The sequence below is a fragment of the Microplitis mediator genome, chromosome 7 (genome assembly GCF_029852145.1).
Source record: "Microplitis mediator isolate UGA2020A chromosome 7, iyMicMedi2.1, whole genome shotgun sequence".
Taxonomy (NCBI): Eukaryota; Metazoa; Arthropoda; class Insecta; order Hymenoptera; family Braconidae; genus Microplitis; species Microplitis mediator.
This window is the reverse complement of record NC_079975.1, coordinates 14,176,427-14,199,461: the sequence shown is the minus strand read 5'-3', so window position 1 is coordinate 14,199,461 and position 23,035 is coordinate 14,176,427. Positions and strand designations below refer to the sequence as shown.

The following is a 23,035-nucleotide window of genomic DNA, read 5'->3' as shown; positions in this document are numbered from 1 at the left end:
GTGTTTGTTTAGGTTCCACTATATAAAATTGGTGTATTACCGTACGATGGACGGTGTGGCTCAATAAGTTATAGATGAAATTGAACGGAATACAGTATCGTGCCAGATAGCTCAACTGGTAGATCACTCGGCGCGATACCGAATTGAACTAGTATAAAATAACTTGTGTGTAAACACTGTGACTTGAACTTCACTGCCTCAACGGAACTCCTGTTCTGGACTAATTACTTTAGGTTCAACGGCCCTTTTTATGTGTTTTTACCTGGTCCTATTACGTCTATTGTTTGGGAGAAAACTGCATCCAATCAGAATGTAGTTTTCTTGGGTCGTTTCCCTTTCCTTATAACACACATACACCCGCATGTACAATATTTTATTTACAAAAATAATTTTAAAAACTCTATGCAATCTTAAAAATTATTACATTTTATATTTACTTATTTGTTTAAACTTATCGTTGAATGGCTGGTTGCCTATTTTTTTATTTAAATTTTACTTCATCTCAATAATTTTTTATTTATTTGCAAATTTAGTATTGAAAATCATTTCATCCAGAAATTACTAACTTATTTAATAATGATTATTAAAAACTATTCACTCTGGATTTATTTATTCGCATCAGAGATCGGCAGTATCGATTTTTATATCAATGATTTCGTTTATATTACTAATACTTTGTTTAATTTTTATTTAGCTATAGCAAAATACTAATTTTCAAAAAAATTAGCAATATGTAAAAAAAGATTACTAATTTAAAAAATGATTAATAATTAGAGAAAAAAATGATCTAATTTTTCGGAAAAATTAATAATTAGGAAAAATATTATCTAATTTTTCGGAAAAATGAATAATTAGGAAAAAAATTATCTAATGTTTTGAAAAAATAAATAATTAGGGAAAAAATTATCTAAGGCCGTGGGACAATAAGTATACCGAATCGGTCCCAAATAGGGATCGGGCTCATTTTTTCAGGGAATGTTTGTACCCATGAGATACTTCGATGCTGCGAGTTTCAGGTCTTTATCTATAACCACTTCGGAGTAAATCGAAAAATACTGAAAATCAGAAAAAATTGATGTTCTCAGAGCGTACTTATTCGATTGATCTGAAAATTGGATATGTTTTGGGGATTGATGGTAGCTATCTGGAAAAAAATAAGAGCTATTTTGGCTCACAAAAACCTAAAAAAAAACGAGTTTATATTTTTAATTTCAATTTTTAAGCATCTTACCATTACGAAACAGTTATGAAAATATTTTTTTTGAATTCCTCATCCAATTTCCTATGAATCTATGGCCTTTCGAAATTTTTAAAAATGGTACTATATATTGAAAAAAAATAAAAACCATTTTTTGCTCAAAAATCGGGTTTTTCTAATAATTTTACTCTTGAACTGATAAAATACAAAACTTACTCGTTTACTAAGGTAGAGAAAACCATAAAAGATATAAAATATCCTTACATTATTAAAATAATTTCATTCAATGTACTTAACTATTATTAAAAACTCTATCAGTAACTGTAATGAGTAAATCAGTATTCATTACGATTGTTTATGTAAATTAACGTTGTTTCAGAAAACTTTATCGTTCCCACCCAATATTCAATGAATTTAACAACCACAAGATGGCACTGTAATTCAAAATTGGTAACACTGTTTTTTTTTTGTGAAAAGTCACTAGATCTATAGATAACCTAAAAATTACTGAGTGTTGACATTCCAAAGAATTGGCTGCACTATTATCTATATTTAGTAATTAATTTTAATCGTTTAAATAACTATTTAAGTGAAAATATGTCGACCCCTGAAGCTAATAATCCAAAGTGTTGTATTTGTTCGAAGTACCTAAAAAAAATGCCGGGTACTCCTAAACATATAAAATCTGACGAAGAAGCTGAAGAGTTTTCAACTGTTTTTGAGTGTCCGATTGTAGTTGGTGATATTCTTTGTTCGAATTGTCGCGTAAAAAAATATAAAAAAACCAAACTTGAAGATGAGAATCAGGAATTATCGTTGGAAGATGAACTACCTTCAGATAGGAGTGATCTTTTAGAAAGAACAGAATCGAGTTTATCAACGATGACTTTATCTCAATCAAGTACTGATGATCCATCTATTCATTTAGATGTTGCCTGTGATGATGAAATAGAAGAATGTATAGAAGTTCAAATGAAGAGAACTGTTGCGACTCATAGATATTGTTGTGTATGTTCTGTTTCAAATCAAAATCCAGTCGTTGTTCCTCAAGATGCCCGTATGCAATGCTTTATGAAGAAAAGAATTTTTATTCCGAATGGGAATCGATGCTGCAGCGATCATCTCATAAAAAAACGCTTTTATACGGAGAATTTGAACTACTTAAAAGTTTATTCTAATTGGAGTAACTTAAGATCTTCAGAATTGTCTAAAATGATGGAAAGTTTGGCTGTAGAATGTGATTCGACACTTCTCGATAAAATGGATGATTTTCGAATAACTGATGAGCAACTTTTTATATTTACTGGATTACAACGTGAAAACATACTCGACTTGCGAGACTTATTGACAACTATGAGGAATACAGATTCCCGTTCAGTTATTCAAGCTCTCATTGTATTCTTATTTAAATTACGTACCGGTAACTCTAATAGGTTGATATCAGTGTTATGTCCGCCGCTTAATTTGTAATTATTTATCCGGGATTTCTCCCTTCGGTAGCGATAGTAATTTTTGGACAAGCGGGCTGGAGGGTGCGGACAACAATAAAGAATACGAGGAAGAAATTATCTTCCTATAATTTATTATTTATAGTGGATCTTTTCGAGAATTAAGAACCCAAACGTCTCCGAAGAGACTGGTGCTCTTGTTTAAGCCAAAAGTATTTTACGAATGATAGAAAAATAGTTCTTTCACCTACCTTTCGATGTCAATTCTTCTAGTGCGGCAGCTATTATCCCTCCAGGACTAAACAGCTCACTCGATAGTGAGATAGGGTTGGTAGGATGATATCTTATGTACTACTTTCGAATGAAACCGCAAGGTTGGAGTGATGAACTTGATCTTTTATTGTATTTTAAATTACAACGTCTTAACTGAACGTCACTTGTTCACTCTAGTTTTTCACAACTTTTATATAATTTGTATTATAAGATTATTTATCTTATCGGATATTTTAAACAGATTTGTATTTATAAATGCGTCCTTTTTCACACCCAAAAGGGGTTTTTATGCGCAGAAACTCGGCACAAAGTGAGATCACAAATTCACGTGATTTGTGTCACAATTCACTCGAACCGGATGGATCTTTGAGATCTTTCGATTGCAATTAAGAACTATACTCTACACGATAGTTGACTATCAGCCAAGTATCTAACTCAATTGGCAATTTAATTTATTAATAATGACCGTAAATGAATAAATTAATATCCTACACGAAATTAATCAGCCGGATACCTAGATCGATTTACAATTAATTTAAAGTGAATTTTGGAAAACCGTAACTGATAAAATAATATCCCACACGAAATTAATCAGCCGGATACCTAGATCAGCGACGATTACTTTTTGCCACGTCGGAAAATTTCTGCAATAAGATTACGGGCTATCGACGCCGTTTACGCGGACCAAGAAGTTTAAATAAAACTGAGGCCCTGAGCCATGGTGCTCAGGCTTTTTATAAACTTTGCTTTGACAATTGATGGGGAATTTATAATTATCGTCATTGGTGGAAAGTGACGACAGTTTATCATTTATTCGTTAAACTTATTGCAGGTGTCTTCCCACTATTTTTTGCCGCATAAAAAGGCGAAAAAGCTGACGCTGCGTTTTCACGCGCTTTTCAAAGAGGAGCTCAGAAATAATTATTTTAAATAATTCTAAAAATAAAAAAAAAATTATTTGGACATAACATCAGTGACCTTACAATTGGAAAATGACCCGGGAAAAAATGTTCAGGCCTGATCAGACATGAGCAGGCATGAGTCTTCAGGCCTGATCAGACATGAAAAATGGCTATGCCTGACCAGGCGTGATCAGGCATGTTCAGGTCTGATCAGGTCTGTTCATGCCTGTTCATGCCCATTCTGGTAAAACAATTATATATAAAAAATGGTCCTATATAATTATATATAATTATGCATAACTATATACAATTATATATAATTATTTCTATAATAATGAACAGCCATGAACAGGCATGGACACGTATGATCAGGCCTGACTGTATTTAACACTTCAGACATGAACAGACATGAACAGACATGGGCAGGCATGGACAGGTATGATCAGGCCTGAACGCATATAACGCTTCAGTCATGAAGAGACATGGTCAGGCGTGAACAGACATGAACAGCCATGAACAGGCCTGAGTGTATTTAACGCCTCAGACATGCACAGGCATGGACAGGTATGATCAGGCCTGATCATGTCTAATTTCAGGCCTGATCATACATGAACAGGCATGGTCAGGTCTAATTTCAGGCCTGATCATACATGAACAGGCATGATCAGGTCTAATTTCAGGCCTGATCATACATGAACAGGCATGGTCAGGCCTGATCATTTTTTCCCAGGGAGATGCTGGTTTCAAAATATTGTGACCAAGTGATCCAATCATTTGAGAAAGATATATTACCTCAGTACTTTGGTTTTCGATCTATGTCTCGAAAAAACCTCATTGAAAATCATTCATCACCACTTTTGAAAAGTTTGTTTGCTGATCGTAGTGATAAGCTTTTCTTGATTTGCGATGGAACGTATGCTCGGCATCAAAAGAGCTCTAATAACGCTTATCAGAGAAAGTCTTTTTCTGGACAGAAGAAAGTATAGGCCAAAATATTTTTTATATATATATATCACAGATCGAACAATATGATTTCTTTTATTTATTTCGATTTAAAAATTGATTTTTGTTGTACCGAATTTTATTTTTTTCGATTTTTTGGGAATTTTTGCCATTTATTTAAAATTTTAGAGATGTCCGAGCCATGGATGTTCGAGAATTATATGTGACAGATAAACATACATGAAAATAATTATTTATTTAGCCCTATAAAATTTTTTTCATCACAATACTAAGAATTTTTTTGCTTTTTTGCAATTTTTTGGGGTTTTTTGGAATTTTCTCAGACTTTAAATGGCTAATGTTATAAATAAACTTCAGGTTAGTATGTGGAGGACCGAAATACATAAAAATCATGCTTAGTTAGGGTTAAAAAAATTTATAAATTTAAAAACAGGTCGATTTTTGTGTATTTTTGAGGTTTTTTAAAGTTTTCTAAAAATCTGAGGGTGTACGGGTTAAACGGACCTCGGATTCGGATTCAGCGGGTCAAAATACATGGGAATAAATCGGTCCCGTCAAAAGTACAGAGAACTTATTTTTTTTTGTGTGTCGGTGTAATTTATTAATTCAACTATTACTATCTAGATAGTTATTTTACTTATCACAATGATTACAAAATTGTAATTTTCATTTTATTGAAACCTCAAATGCTTTTATCACACTAAGTAAAAAGTACAATTATCAATAAAAATACTATTTTAAATATATTTAGAGGCTTACAATAAAAAAAACATATCATAATTTTATAGATTAGTCCGTAGAACAAATAGATTTTATTTTCAACTCAAATAACTTGTCTTAATGAAGAAGATTTTATACCATTTTTTGTTGAGAAAAAGGGTCTTACCGACTGTTACGAACTCCATCTCGCGGAATAAATTATATTTAAAAAATATTAACTGCAGTATCGACTATAGAGGAATTATAGATTAGTGACATCTACGTTATTTAACTGTAATTGATGTCGATTTCAAATCATACCTTCATAGTTTTATAAAATCAACTAGATTTAGATTGATTTTAATATTATCAACCAACAGGCGTCGAATTTCAATAAAATAAATTGTCGTAAATGGTTGATAATACCGCAGAGTAACAAAATAAATGAACAGATAATAACTGATTTCGGACGATTTCGCCAAGAACGAAAAAACAAATTCTGTAAAAAATTGGCTCAGGAGTGAGAAGCAGCGTTTCAGCTGCAGATTCAAAATTTATATTGAAACACTTTTACTGATTACAACTATTATTTTTTATTTACAACGGTTGTAGCAAAAACAAAAGTAGAATAAAAAAGCAACTTCGACGATTTTAAACGTACAAAAATACAAATATCCATTTATAAAAATGCTAGATAGAAAAATTATCTAGAATGGCTTATCACATAAATCAATCCAATTCGTACTGTAACACACTTTTTTCAAAGCTGTTCTAAAAACAATTTTAAACAATTAAAAAAATATTATTAAGCTTTGAAAAAAAATTATATGCAACGTGCAACTACTAAATTAATTTTAAAACATTACAATAAAATTAAAAAATTGTTGAGAACGGCGTGCTGAACGAATCCATGAGATTCGCGATGCTACGCACTTTTAGATTCCTAAAAGGTGTTCTACAAACAATTTCAGGCCAGTAACGCCATACAACAAGAGAACAAATAATTGCCACTTATAGCATCAAATAACATAAAATTAAATGTAAGTACTCGCAAATCAATTTTGATAATCAGACAATTTTCTTCTCTGACAGCTTTGACTCTGCAAATATTAATTCCGGTAACGAACCACCATAACAAATAACTAATTTGATCTAAAAAAGACATGAATTAATTTGTGTTTTAATTAAATTTTCGTTATAACAATAAAAAATTTATTTTATCCACTCCACACTGTAAATTTCATTAAACTCGGGCCCCGTACAGTGATAAATAATTAATACCGATGAATTATGAAATATAATATGATATCAATAATAGTTATTTGCGTAACTAGTAGGGTAAGTGATTCATAATGTGTCAGCGCGATGCGTTTAGCACGAGTCGCAGGTGCACAGGCACGAGCGAAGCGAGTGCATACTGCGCACCGGAGACGAGAGCTAAACACATCGCGGGTGACGGATTATGACTTACCCTACATGTTGCGCACATAGTTTCATTCAACTCATATGCGATATTCACGTTTTATTAATCGGCTAAAAAGCGAAGTCTCAATAGCTGTTTAGTGACATGGTGAAAAAAAAACATTCGGCATCACAACCTTGGCTACTCAATGGGTAACAGGGAATTGTAATTACCCCATATTCAGCAAGAGCTTGAAAGATAGTTACGTTTATTTTCATTACGTCAACATGGCCGGAATAGTAAACATCTTTATTGCGTTTTGACAAATAATTTTTCACCAGTCAGTAAACGGCCATCAAGGGTTCGCATTTTAGGCATGATAAAACGTGAATAGCGCGCATGAGTTGAATAAAATATTTTTAATCCGCTCGACACTCCAGATTAATAATTTATTTCTAAAATTTCTAAATTTAATTTTAATTGAAATTCATTTTTTTTATTCTCTTCACACACTAGAATTCACGGCCTCAGATCCTACAGACTAATTAATTATTTATTTTCACAATTTCTAGATGAAATTTTGATTAAAGTCAAATTTTTTTATTCTATCGACACTCTGAATATCACGGCCTCAGACCCTACAGACTGATTATTTATTTCCAAATGTCTAGATTAAATTTTAAATAAAATTGATTTTTTTTATTCTCTCCAGACTCTGAATTTCATGGCCTCAGACCCCACAGACTAATTAAATGAGTGTGAAATTAGGAAAGATCAGAAAAATTTAAAATTATAAATAAATAAAGTGAATAATTTGAAAAATGATATTAACAAAAAATGCACTCAAAAAATTTTAAATTTTTTGAATGTGTATTTTTTTCAAATTTTATTTTATTAATTATTAACTCTGTTTATGTCTAATTTAAAATTGGTCTGATGTCTGAAACATTTACACTCATCTAATTGATAATTGAATACTCAAATTTCTAAAATTAATTTTTGTCTTTCTCTCCACACTCTAAACTCCTCGGCCTCAGACCCCACAGACTGGATAATTATTTAATTTCTAAATTTATAAATTTAATATTGATTACAATTAATTTGTTTTTTTCTCTCCACACTCTCGACTCCTCGGCCTCAGACCCTGCAGACTAATTAATTATTTAATTTCTAAATTTTTAAGTTTAATTTTAATTACAATTAATTTTTTTCTTTCTCTCACACCCTAAAGTCCTCAGTCTCAGACCCCACAGACTGGATAATTATTTAATTTCTAAATTTCTAAAATTAATTTTGATAACAATTAATTTTGTTCTTTTTCTCCACACTCTAAAGTCCTCGGTCTCAGACCCCACAGACTGGATAATTATTTAATTTCTAAATTTCTAAATTTAATTTTAATTACAATTAATTTGTTTCTTTCTCTTCACACTCTAAAGTCCTCGGCCTCAAATCCTGCTGACTAATTAATTATTTAATTTCTAAATTTCCAAATTGAATTTAAATTACAATTGATTTTTTTCTTTCTCTCCACACTCTTGACTCCTCGGCCTCAGACCCTGCAGACTAATTAATTTTTGAATCCATAATATTCCAAATTAAATTTCAATTACAATTAATTTTTTTCATTCTTTCCACACTCTCGACTCCTCGGTTTCAGACCCCACAGACTAATTGAATAAGTGTGAATTTAGTAAGCATCAGAAAAATATAGAATTATGAATAATTAAAGTGAATAATTTAAAAAATAATATTAACAGAAAATACATTCAAAAATTTTTTAATTTTTTGAATGTGTATTTTTTTTTAATTTTATTTGATTAATTATGAACTCTGTTTATGTCAAATTTGAAATTCGTCTAATGTCTGACACATTTACACTCATCTAATTAATAATTAAATCCTCAAATTTGTAAAATTCATTTTTTTCTTTCTCTTCACACTTTACATTCCTCGGCCTCAGACCCTGCTGACTAATTAATTATTTAATTTCAAAATCTTTAAGTTTAATTTTAATTACAATTAATTTTTTTTCTTTCTCTCACACCCGAAAGTCCTCGATCTCAGACCCCACAGACGAGATAATTATTTAATTTCTAAATTTTCAAATTAAATTTAAATTACAATTAATTTTTATCTTTCTCTTCACACTCTCGACTCCTCGGCCTCAGACCCTGCAGACTAACTAATTTTTGAATCCATAATTTTCTAAATTAAATTTCAATTACAATTAATTGTTTTCTTTCTCTCCACACTCTAAATTCCTCGGCCTCAGAACCTGCAGACTAATTAATTATTTAATTTCTAGATGTTTAAGTTTAATTTTAATTACAGTTGATTTCTTTCTTTCTCTCCACACTCTCGACTCCTCGGTTTCAGACCCCACAGACTAATTAAATGAGTGTGAATTTAGTAAGTATCAGAAAAATTTATAATTATAAATAAATAAAGTGAATAATTAAAAAAATAAAATCAATAGAAAATGCACTCAAAAATTTTCAAATTTTTTGAATGTGTATTTTTTTTTTAATTTAATTTTATTAATTATTAACTCTGTTTATGACTAATTTAAAATTTGTCTGATGTCTGACACATTTACACTCATCTAGTTGATAATTAATTCCTCAAATTTCTAAAATTAATTTTTTTCTTTCTCTCCACACTTTAAATTCTTCGGCCTCAGACCCTGCAGACTAATAAATTTTTGAATCTATAAATTTCCAAATTAAATTTCAATTACAATTAATTTTTTTCTTTCTCTCCATACTCTAAACTTTCCGGCCTCAGACCTTGCAGACTAATTAATTATTTAATTTCTAAATTTTTAAGTCCAATTTCAATTACAATCAATTTTTTTTTCTTTCCACACTCTAAACTCCCCGGCCTCAGACTCTGCAGACTAATTAATTGTCAAATCCATAAATTGCCAAATTAAATTTTAATTACGTTTTTGAACTTCTTATGAAAAATCATGGTTTTATATTTTCTAAACTCATTCACGCTTACACACCTTACTCAGATAATTCTCACCTTACGCTGTAGCAATTCTCTTACAATAGAAATAACACTCTTTCATTATATTAGAAAGAGCAGGTTCCTTGGTTTTATATTAAATTTATATTTCATGGTGCAGTGTTTTATTTTCCAATATCCTAAAAATATAGTAAATTATTTTTATTTGTTTTTAATTACTACTATAAATGCAAAGACTTGCTTACCTGGCAGTTTCGATTACATCCACAACTATACTTACCTTGTTTTATTAATTTATTTTTTTTTCTTACATGTATATACATTTTTTATTGTTTTTTAGTCCGGCTATCAAAAGATATTTTCTTGACTTTTGGTTGGGTAAATTTTTGTTTTTTAACGTTTCAATAGGTTATGCTTAATATTAATAATTGATTTTTGTTTTACCTGGGTGATGATTGCATATTGGAATTTTAATTAGTCGTTTCGATAATAATAAAAGAAACTCTCAGTTATCTGTAAGAATTTTATTTTTTATGAATTAATTTTTTTTTCTAGGTTAATTTCCATTTAATTTATTTTTGTATAAAAATCGTACTTACATTAATTTGTTTTCTTCTAACTACTTTTTGGGCAAATTAATGTTTATAATAATTAATTTTATTGTTATTTGTTGTTTTTACACTTTATTTTTATAAACTGCGCTTTTTATTTCCTCACGCCAGTATTTGTTTACATCGCTTGCGTGCAGGTTTCAACGAGCGCCATGGCTTGTTGATACTCATGTCTTCTCCTTTGTTTTTCTAGTCGGAGGGATGTCTATAATTCTTTGTTGTTTTTTTTTCTTATAAATGAGTAATTTATTATTAATAAATACTTGATTAGAAATTTAAATAATATCGATTGTCTGTCTTACTTTTTTTTGTCCGTCTTTATAAAGAAAAATTTAAGTAAGATAATTACGATCCTGAAGTTAGCCGATGATCAACAATTTTCGTATTTTTTTTTTCCACCAATCATTTACAAAAAAAAAGAAAAACAAATTTTGAATATGCGCGAGTAAAAATTTATAGAAATTAATGAGTGTGAATGTGTCTGACATCAGACAAATTTAAAATTATAAATGAATAGAGTATATAATTAATAAATTACAATAAAAAAAATAATGTGCAATTAAAAAATTTTGAAATCAATAAATGCATTTTTTATAAATATTACTTTCTTAAATTATTTACTCTATTCATTTATAATTTTAAATTTGTCTGATCTCTGCTACATTCACACTCATAAAATGCAACTAGTGCAATTTAAAATTTTTGTTTTTTGTTTTTTATAACTCAGTATCTTTAAAAAATATCGAAAATTATTAGACGTCAGCTAACTTCAGTATCTTAGAAAATCTTGATGATTTTTGAAAATGTGTTGTAAATTAAAAAGGAAAAAAATTATTTTTGACTATTCAATTATTATGAAATATGATTGTAATAATATAAAAAAAAAATTGAACAATAAAACAAAATTTTGAAATCATCCATGAGTATTGAGTTTCTAACAAATTTTTTCATAATTCATAGAAAGAATCTATTCCAAAAAATTTCATAAATTTTGATACATTTAAAATTTATTCATATTATTTTAATATTAATTTTCAATATTACAATTTTCATATATAAAATAAACAATTATATTCTCAATTATTAACAAATATTTTTTTATTAAATTTTAATGAATCTTTTTAATAATAAACCATTGTCCTTCAGATTTTAAGCATCATTTTTTATCGATTGTTTAGTACAACTTTGATGTAACTAAATGTCATCATATGAAGAACAGAAAGCAATTATTTCAATTATCATGTTATAATTTATAACGATTTATAATTTTTACGATTTGTTGGTTTTTTATTTACTTATTAATTTTTTTTTTTGCAAATTACCATTTTTGCATATATTCTAATTTTCGGGGAATCTCGATTAAATATGATCCTGACGTTAGCAGACAATTAAAAATTTTCGGATTTTTTTTTCAAAAAATCAAATACAGAAAAAAAAAAAAATGAAAATATGCACATATAGAAAATTAAAAAAACTATAAGTGGAGTTTTTGATATGGATATTTGATTGCATAAAGAAAATCCAAAAACGATTAGACGTCTGCTAACTTCAGTATCATGATTATATTATTTATAACTGCTTGCAATAAAAAGAGATTAGTAGTCTCTTTCCCGTTGTTGACAGAAATAAATTATGCTCTCACTCCCACCAATGTAAAAATATTCGTGAATGATAGGTCTAAAAAAAACTATGCGACAAAGAGCGTTTTTTTTTTTCTTGAAAGAAAGAAAGAAAACTCTCTACTCTTTCTATTATCGACAGTTTTATGTAAAATAATCGACTGTTGATGATCGACATTGAAAGAGTGCACAAGGAAACAAAAAAAGTCTGTGAGTATGAAAAAATTTCACAGTTGATTTGTATCCACTGCAGTGTCTGTTTCATCTGAGCATAATTAACCTATGTAAGTATTTTTAATTTTTTTTTTTTTCAATTAATTTTGTCAATTTTAATAAACTAATAATAAACGTAATATTGACACATAATGAGTTAAGATAATAAATTATATTAATAATTCAGCATTAAATTTACATGATTGTGAAGTTAGCTGACGTCTAATAATTTTCGGATTTTTTTTTAACGATAAGTTATCAAAAAAAAATATTGGAAAAATTCGACCTTTACATTTTTATATTTTCTAAATGTGCATATTTTTAAGTTTTGTTTTTTTGCAATTGATTTAGCAAAAAAAAAAATTCTGAAAATTAGTAACTGTCTGCTAACTTCAGGATCATAAATTTATCAGTATTATCAACAAAAAAATAAATATAGAAGCACCGTCGTCGTTTTAAAGATTATTATGACTATCATATTTATTATTATTCTCGAAAATTAGTTTAATTGATGAAATTAATTATTTCAATTTATTAATGTTTATATTACGATAAATAAAAATTGTTTATCAATGAGATATTAAAATTAAAACTTTTACAGCTTAATCTGGGATTTTTTTAAAGAAAAAGAAGAGGGAAAATGAACGGATTTCGAGGCAAAAAAAAGGTAATTCATAACATTTTATAAAAAAATTTTTCGCAGTTATAACGGAAATTGTTTGACGGTGGAAACTTCGTTTTTTTTTTTTTTTTTTTCTTTAAACTCAAAGATCTTAAACTGCTACGACTGTATGGGCTATATCTTCCGATAAAATAAATTGAAGGTTAAGAAATTCTTCATTGTTGTTTAAAAATATAACATCATAAATTTTCGATAAATTTTGATATATTGTGTTATATTTGCATAAAAATTCATAAAAAATTGAAAAAAAATTATGAAAATATAGTAAAAAATCAAAGTATATAAAAAAAAAAAGAGAGAAAAATCTGATATAAACATTAAATGAAAATACATTTCAGCAAACACCTTGCTAAAATTGTCGATAAATTTTTACAAAGTTATGTTTATTAAAATTAATCAGCAATTAGCATCAGAGATTTGAGGTTGGGCGCGTTTTGACCCCCGGACAGAACATCCCCGACAGAATATCCCCCGACGGTTGACCCTGGGGACTTCTATTCAAAACGGTTTTGAAATGAGTTTGTATGGTGATGTGGCACATAAACAATAGAAAAGTCAGCCGTGTACACACAGATGGCGTTTAATTACATGCGTGTAGCCGGTTACTTACCATCTTGTAATAGATTAAATAAAAATTAAAATATTTAATAATTAATTTTATTTAAAACCGTACGATGTACGGTGGCGTTATAGGTCCAACCCATTTATAATTTTTTGGTAACTTCAGTGTTAGGTATGAGGCAGGATGTGTTGGAGGTGCCTCACTGACGATTCCACCAACACATCTGGGATGAAACCTAATATTGTTCGGTGTCTATTAAACTTTAAGTTTGATAAAGATTATAAGTTTGGCGAGTTAACGCGGCAAATTACACATTTTAATTCGCGATATCTACAAATTATCGACCAGTTTTCAGGAAGATATTTAAGTGTACACGTGTCAGTTTAACATCAAAATGGCGGTTTATGTGACATCATCTTTGCATATACTCACAACATCAATTCTTGTTTGGAATTGTTACTCTGAACAAGATTACGACTAAAATAACCGAGTGGGAGCTCTTGGGGATGATTTGTCGGGGATGTTTTGTCTGGGGATGAAAACGCGCCCAACCGAGATTTGATGCTTTTAAAATTGATTTATAAAATATTTTCAGTAAAATTAATATAAAAAAAACTTTGTCAAGTGAACGTCTTCCATAAAATTTATACATCATCATGTAGCCTATAAAAGTATTAAACTATTCATATTTGAATTGTAAGCTCTAGCTTAATTATTATTTTGCGGGATAATAACTAACAACGTATTACAAACAAAACATTTTAAACTTGCAATGATAGTTAAATTGAACAATATTAATTTAAATAATACAGTAATTATACATTGAAATAACGTTGAAAATTATTTATTTATTAATAAAATTTTTGTTTTCATCCTTATTCAATTTTTTAATCAATTATTTCAATGGATTTATAAACATTAGGGTGTTTTAAAAAAAAAAAAATTTTTTTTTATGGTATCTACAAATTGAAAGTATAACTAAAAATAAAAATTTTGGTACCATTCCGAGCTCTTAATAATGATATTAAGGTTTGCCTCAATCCATTTTTCTATTTTCCATTTAAATAAGACGGGGAAAAAAAAATTTTTTTTTTTGAATTTTCCAGCTCATAAACCAATTTCACAGATTTTTATACACAACACATTTTTTTGTAGGCAATTGAATGCTCTACAAAAAAAGTCTGTTATCATTTTTTGATAAATCCTACTGCTCAAAAGTTATTTAAACTTCAAGTCAAATTTATATTAAATGTTGAGATTTTTTTATTGTTCCAGCGAAACTATCAGTCTTATTACAAAATGTCATAGAAACTTTTTTGTAGGTAATTTTATTCCTTACAAATTATTACGAATAAAATTTTTCGAAATTCTACATTGTTTTCAATTTATTTTCATTTTAATGTCAAGCTCGTAAAATTAATCAGAAATCTTATTTTTTTAACAGCTTGACATTGAAACGGATATAACTTGAAAACAACGCAGAGTTTTGAAAAACTTTATTCGTAATAATTTGTAAGTAATCAAATTATCTACAAAAAAGTTCTTATGATATTTTTTTATAAGAGTGATAGTTTCGCCGGAAAAATAAAAAAATCTCAAAATTTACTATAAATTTTACTTAAAGCTTAAATAACTTTTGAACAGTGGAATTTATCAAAAAATGATAAGAGACTTTTTTGGTAGAGCGTTCATGTGACGGGTGAGCTGACGCCCATCCGTCTAATACTAATTAACAAATAAAAGATAGATATATTTTAGTTCAGAAATCAATACATTTTATAGTAGTTTCATTAGGCGCTACACAGCTGCACATAAATATCGCATTACATTAGTTGTAATAAGTCTTACTTTTACAAAAACAATGCGATGAGCAGACGTTTCGCGTGGTCAGCAGTTTTGACTGTGGGAAGAAAAGAGTTCCGTTGGAGACTGCGAAGGGATATTTTCTTATGCAGCACGAAAAGAGTTCTCATGGGAAACGGCGGAGTGATATTTTGGAAGCAGAGGATGCAATTGCAGAAGAAGAGTTAGTTACCATAGTTAAGCTGATTCGAATAGTCGTCTGCTCGCGCATAAATATTATATCTCTCTTATTTTACCGCTTTTATTACAGATCACTATAAGAATACGTTTAATGCCGCTATTGTTGAATAAAAATATTGTATTAGTATCCGATTCATTTATGCTATCTTAGATTTGTAAAAGAGACTCTCAGGGCCTTTTCTGGGTACTCCCATATTTTGGGGACGCCCAATAAACAAATATCCATTAAATTCACATATAGTCATTCCTTCACTGAGCGACCCACACCCTTATAACATCCTATTAAATTTCTAGAGACGCTGAGCTAGGCACGGTAAGATCGGTTACGCAGTAAGAACATTAAGGTGTAAGCTCACACGTAACAGTTCAGTTTCCTACACAAAGTTGCATTGCGCATAAAAATCCGTTGAGTGGTCTGTAAGCTAGAAAATTCTAAAAAAATACTTCTGGAGGAAAAGGAAAGAGACTACAACAAGTTCGTGCTCCTCCATCAAACCATAGAAATGTCAGCGTAACAAATGGTCCACTTACTCGACATAAAAGTTCTCTGATTGCCTCAGATGAAGATGCTGTTAACAACCCACAGCTCTTAGCAGGTCAGCAATCGGCTAATAATGTTCACCAGTTACCAAGACACGAAGACTTAGGTGCTGTTAACAACCCGCAGCTCTTAGCAGGTCAGCAATTGGCTAACAATGTTAACCAGCCACCAAGGCACAAAGACTTAGGTGCTGTTAACAACCCGCAGCTCTTAGCAGGTCAGCAACTGGCTAATATTGTTGACCAGTTACCAAGACCCGAAGTCTTACGTGCTGTTAGCAATCCGCAGCCTGTAGCAGGTCAGCAACTGGCTAATAATGTTAACCAGTTACCAAGACACGAAGACTTAGGTGCTGTTGACAACACGCAGTCTTTAGCAGGTCAGCAACTGGCTAACAATGTGAAACAGTTTATAAGACCAGAGAAGCCAGGACCTATAATTGATTTTTTTGTACTACTACCGAGGCTGCCGTACCAAGTGGTGTCAAATTTACGAACGCTTAAACCACAGCCATCCATGTTGCCGACTCAGCCATCTAATTGCACCTTAAAATCCATCCGGAAATTTAACCAAAATTATCAGAAGCTGGAAAAACAAATGAAAATGGATCAGCAGCAGCCGCGACAGCTACAATCGCAGCATCAGCAACTACCGCAACAACATACACATCAACAGCAATTACTACAACTACAACTTCCGGCACAGCAGCAACAACTGTCAGCACAGCAGCAGCAATTTCCAGCACAGCAGCAACAACTGTCAGCACAGCAGCAGCAGCAATTTCCGGCTAGCAGCAGCAACTGATACTTCAGCAGCCCCAAGTAGTGCCTCAGCAGCCGCAACTAGTGCCACAGCAACCGTATCTTCAACAGCTGCAACTAGCACCACAGCAACCGTTTCTTTAGCAGCTATAATCAGATTTAATTTTATATGAGTATGTATAATTAGATCTAATATACTTACGTATAAGTCGATATATATATATATATATATATATATATATATATATATATATATATATATATATATTTAGTCTTGATCAGCCAGGTCTGATTAGATCGAATTATATATAGGTTCATATATAATTTTATGTAATCTCACATATGATCATTTATACTCATGTATCACTAGATAAAATTATTTATCATTGGGTTATTATAATGTGAAAAAATTTTTTTTCAATCCGCCAGGAAATATATAGCTGAACAATTGAAAGTAATAAAATTTAAAATAATAAGTAATTGAGGGTAATATTTGTTAAGCTATGAAAAATAAAGTTTTGAATTAATTATTAGGTACTAATTATTAGGGTGGGTTGAAAAAAAACTTTTTTTTTGTTTTTCTTAGCATAGGGGTAGAATTTGTACCTTATAAAAAAAAAAATTTTTTTAAGAAAAAAAAAATTTTTTTACTCAACATTTTGAGGTGGCCCACTCGTTTTTAAAATAGATAATTGATCAAACGGGGTAGTCCCAACGAAAAAAATTACATGGTGTTCTAGAATCAGTAGGGTTTCCCTTCGAAAGCTAATTGAAAGTCAGAAGTTGAAAAAATTTTTTTCCTATTATTTTTGTAATTTAAGTAAAAAATCCAAAAATTATGAGCATTTTCTTTTGAATCAAACAAAAATGAAGTAAAAAAAAAATCACATTCGACAATTATTAGATGTTTTCCACGATTTTGGACAAAAAAAAATTTTTTCGTTGGAACTACCCCGTTTAATCAATTATTTAGTTAAAAAACGAGTGGGCCACCTCAAAATGTTGAGTAAAAAAATTTTTTTTTTCTTGAAAAATTTTTTTCTTTTATAAGGTACAAATTCTACCCCCATGCTAAGAAAAACAAAAAAAAAAAGTTTTTTTTCAACCCACCCTACTAATTATCTTTTCACAGTTCTAAGGTTAGTATTGTGATGGAGTTATGAAAATCGATTGCTTGGAACTATTCAAAATAATGGGAATAAATTAAGCGTTAATTATAAACAGTGTTAAATTTTAAAACAAACTAATCGAAAAGGTTGAAGTTTAAGTAATTTACCAAATAGTATAAAGGGTAAATCAGATGTTTTAAATCAGTGGTAATCGATTGTTGTTTTATAAAAATTTAAAAAATCTCACGAATAAATGGTTTCGTCCAGAACATGACCACTAAAATCTATTAAACATTTTATTTTAGATAGTCAGTTCCCACCTTAGACCATAAACATATTTTCATAATTAACAGAAATTTGTTCTTCGTGATGTATATTGGAAAATATTTCTATCTAGCACAGAAAAAATCTTGGTTATAATATCTTCAACAGTTATAATAATAAAAAAGTATATAATTCAATATCATTAAACTGTAGCATCAAAGGTGATGCACAATTTGTTCCAAGCTATAGTTATCTGAAATAAATTTAATCTGTGTGCAATCATAAGATATCACGTGAAGAAACGTTGTTAAAACAAGGAATTCTATAGTGAAAGATATATACTCACAAGAATTACATGTGTATGATTAGACCCAAAAACAATATACAGGACTCATCAGTAAGGCTACGAAATCGTATTTGGGTCTTTATTTTTTCGTGCAAAAATAGTCACACATGCTTAGTGTGTGATTCGCAACTATGAAGAGTACGAATATTGAGATAGTTTTTTTTTTCTTTTATCTGTAACAAGTTTTAATTTTTAGGATTACACGGAAACTGGACTAATTGATTTTTTACGATAATTTCATAATACAGATACTGTCGCATTTTTGCTGCATTCTGTGAGTAATTAAATTTAGTTGGATCACCGCCCAGTGCAATTGTTATGGCATATGCAGCTGCATATACTCCACAACTACTTCCGTCAGGTTGTTGAGTAACATTTTTAAAAATTATTGGTCTTCTCGGATAAAGTGTTTTCAAAAAATTTCGTTCATTATCCGACAGTTTAGCCAAATTATCGCGATTTAAACTGTCGTATATAGCTACATATTGACCATTAAAATACGAACAGCACCAATGAGGATTATCCTGATAACCACCTAAACTTAATATTTCATTATTGGAAGTTGACACTCCCCGTGGTTCTAAACTAGTGATAGGCAGTTGAATCGTAGAACCTTGAGACTCAACTAATAATAAAAAACGTGAAATTGAAATATCATCCAAGTAGCAATCGGTGGTCACGATATTCTCTTGAAAATCTTGAAATGACTGATTCAAAACAATTTCCTGATTAATATTAAGGGATTGTTGATAATCATCATCAATAGAACAATCAACTGGTTGATTTAAAGCACAACTTTGCTCATAAGCTTTTCTTGCTACTTTGTCAGCATCTTTCTGAGCTTTTTTAGCCCTGGCTTCGATCGTAAATGCTGCTTCACGAATAGGCATACTTCGTTTAATTCTACTATCAACAACTTCATCAATTAATGCAAAATGGTAAAATCTTTCAAGCTTTGGTTTCATATGAAGATTCCAAAAGTCATCATTTTTTCCAATTAATTCAGCTCTTTTCATGTTTTGAGGAGTATAAACAGCAAAATAACAAAACTCTCTACCGGTGACATGAAGTTGCTCTTGAATCATGTAATATAGTACATGATTCTCATTAATTCGATTTGATGCACTTTGTACAAATAAATTTCTTAAATTCTTATTACTGTTTAATACTTGATCAACATTAGTTTGTTCGTCATCTGAAATACAGCAAAGAATGACTATAGAATCATTATTTACGAGACCGTTAGGCCTAGCACACATATAAAAGCTTTCTTCATCATTGGAAATGAATATACCACATGGAGAAATGCTATTGCTAATTTCCGTTTCAAACAGTTGGAGAAACTTTTCTCTATGATTTTTCATAATTCGCAAAACTTCATCATCAAATATTAAAGGATTACATATATCATTGATGACTGGTACACATGAAATTGTTTCTGCCATCCGGCATATTTTTCCAACTATGGGAGTAGGAATGATATCTAGTTCAAAACAAAGTGGTTTTCCATTGATTAACTCATTCCTAGTTTGAGCTTCATGGATAATTCGATTTCTTTGGCGATCACGAAGCTTTTCATGATGATCTTCTTTTTTTTTGATAAAGATTCGGATGAGTATCAACTAAATCAGGTTGAGCTGCGTTTGAACCGTAATCTTTATCAGGACCAAAATACTGGCAATTCCTTTTTGGTTTGTTTTCATTAGCTATTCGACATTTTTTATTAGTCTGTTTTTGTAAATCTTTTTCTCTTTCCAATTTCTCAATCGTTGACGGAACATTTTTTTTACAAAATTTCTAAAGTGTCGACAGTGGAGCTCCTGACTTCGTTTGATTAAGAGCGCCCATGTATATTCTGTCAGTAAATTCATCTGCACCGTTATAAAAAATTCTTTTGCCAGACAGATACTTAGCTAAAATTCCATGATATTGTTCAATCCGATTGCTCGTTTCTTTATGCAGTAAATGGTCTGCGTTAGAACTCGAATCATCCATTGCTTATTCGATTCGTGGGTACAAACCAAACTCTTTAATTTGAATGAGATAAGTAGGTTTGGATAAATCACAAGACCATTCAGAAAGGCATTTATCATGATCACCAAAAACATGAAAGGCTGCAATGGGATTATTTTTTCGCAAAATTTCAGTATTTTTTTCGAAAATCCGCAATCTGTCATTCTTTGATAGACTGTCGTTTTCAAGTTCTTTTCTCAATCGATCAATCTCAAGTGTTACAATTCTACGGATTGTAACCCACTAGCTTTAATTTTCAATCAAAGAAGACCCACACCTTGTCTGTGCGAAACAGTATTATCAGAATGTTTAGAAGCGATTATAAGTTTTGCACCCATTCTACGAAATATATGATTTATACATTTAATTCTCTCTACCGTGATATTATAATCACGATATGGGTTTGAATCAAGAATCGCTTTATATGTACTACTATCATCATCAGAAACTAATGTTTTATAAATTAATTTATGTAATTCTATACTACGATTGAATATTGTAACAGTAGCAGTTGATTTATACTGGAGGAGCTCTTTTTACGATCGAAATTCATAAAACATTCATGTTCGGGCGGCTCCATATTACGATTTTTATAGTAAACGTATTTACTGCAAAATTTATTTAAAACTCCAATATCAATTACTTTCTGCGTAGCACAGCCAATGATTGCAACTGATCCTCCAAGAGAATCATATTTATCTCCAACATAACTTCTTTTTCCAAAAAAGCCATCTGTAATACCCTTTATCAAAGGGATGCCACAAGGAGTAACGTCACCTTTTTTTACAGCGATTTCTGCTTCTTCGAGCGCATTTAAATGCATTTCAAGAGCAAGAGCATCGCGTATAGGTTTAGTTATATTTGTGCGATGCTTTCGATAAGTTTTATATGAAATATATGGTATCTTAAGTACAGCTAAAGTCGTTTGGAAAACAACAAAAGAACTAGTGGAACCTAAAACACTAACGACGGCCATTTGATTGATTTAAAAATCGTTTCCAGGCTTAGGTGGGTTAGTGTAAAATTTACCAATCATCTTACACTGAAGGCATTTAACGTAACACAAAGTATTTAAAACTATGTCTGTAAATTGAAAAAAATCGATGTCCTCCAATCGACGAGTACATTGAGGTTGATGATTTTTGGCATCACCAAAATTTTGAACTTCTTGTAAGAAGTAAGCTATATCAACCATTCGACGACCAGATATAACAGAAGAAATATCAGTTCGTTTATTGGAATCAGTCGATTGATTGCAATTTAGCCCTCTATTACTTTGAAAGTAGCTATTCGATCTATTAGAAACACTTTCTTGCGAAAGATTTTCTAAAATTTCATTAGAGTTTTCGCTTAATTCGGATTCAGTTTCACTTGGGTATAGTGAATCCGACATTCCAGTTGAAAAATCTAGCAAAGATTTATTTCCATAAAAATTGTCAGTATGTGGGTGGTTTGACTCTTCTGACCGCAGAGAATATAAATCCTCACTATAATCATAAGAAGGTATAGATTCTCGGGTACTTCTAACCTCTGACTGCTTAGAGTACACTCGACTTCAATCAGTTACGCTGAGTTCAGAATTGCTCCAGTCACTTACAATTTTATTAGGCGAATGTATACTACGTACATTATTGATACCAAGTTCGAATTCATCGAGAACTCTACAATCTCGATCAATCCTTTCCTCTGATTACTCAGAGTATACTTGGCTGACATTAATAGTATCATGCTGATCAATATCAGTGTGACTTACGATGCTAGTAATGTTATAAGAATTATTTACATTATCAATACCAAGTTTGAATTTATCGAGAACTCTACAATCTCGATCAATCCCTTTTTCTGATTGCTCAGAGTATACTTGGTTGACACTAATAGTATCATGCTGAGTAATATTATTGTGACTTACAATGTAATCATCTAAAACTACATTATTTAAACTAGATAAAGAATTTATGACCGTTACCGTTCGTTCATCGTTTTCTTTATCTGTTTCTTGTATTTCAGCTTCTGATACCTTTACTTCTATATACACTTCTTCTAATATCTCTTCATCTGCTCCCTCTTTTTCTATTGGTTCCTCTTGCCTCTTTTTCTTTTCAAGAAGATTCTTCCATTCTAACTTGAATTGAATTTCTTCTTCTCGCTTTCTTTTCCGGCTATCAAAAAAATATTAACAAATAAATATGAAATAAACAAGATAATAGATGCATCTATTTTACATGTAAAAATTAAATCTACACCAATGTATACACTAATGCATAGATACAAATAAACACAAGTACACAGATACAAACACATAGATTACAGCCACTCAGGTACCGAGTAAACAGATACATTGTCGTACCAACACGTATCCCACACACACTCACGTATACTGGCACCATCACGTTGTTGCAACAAATTTGTACAC

General features: G+C 30.3%; 1 protein-coding gene across 2 annotated transcripts in view; it reads left to right on the top strand.

Annotated features, from left to right (window-relative positions):
* Positions 1-23,035, top strand: part of LOC130672386 (synapsin) — a 513,694-nt gene that overhangs the window by 104,437 nt on the left and 386,222 nt on the right. The gene's annotated exons all lie outside the window — the stretch shown is intronic.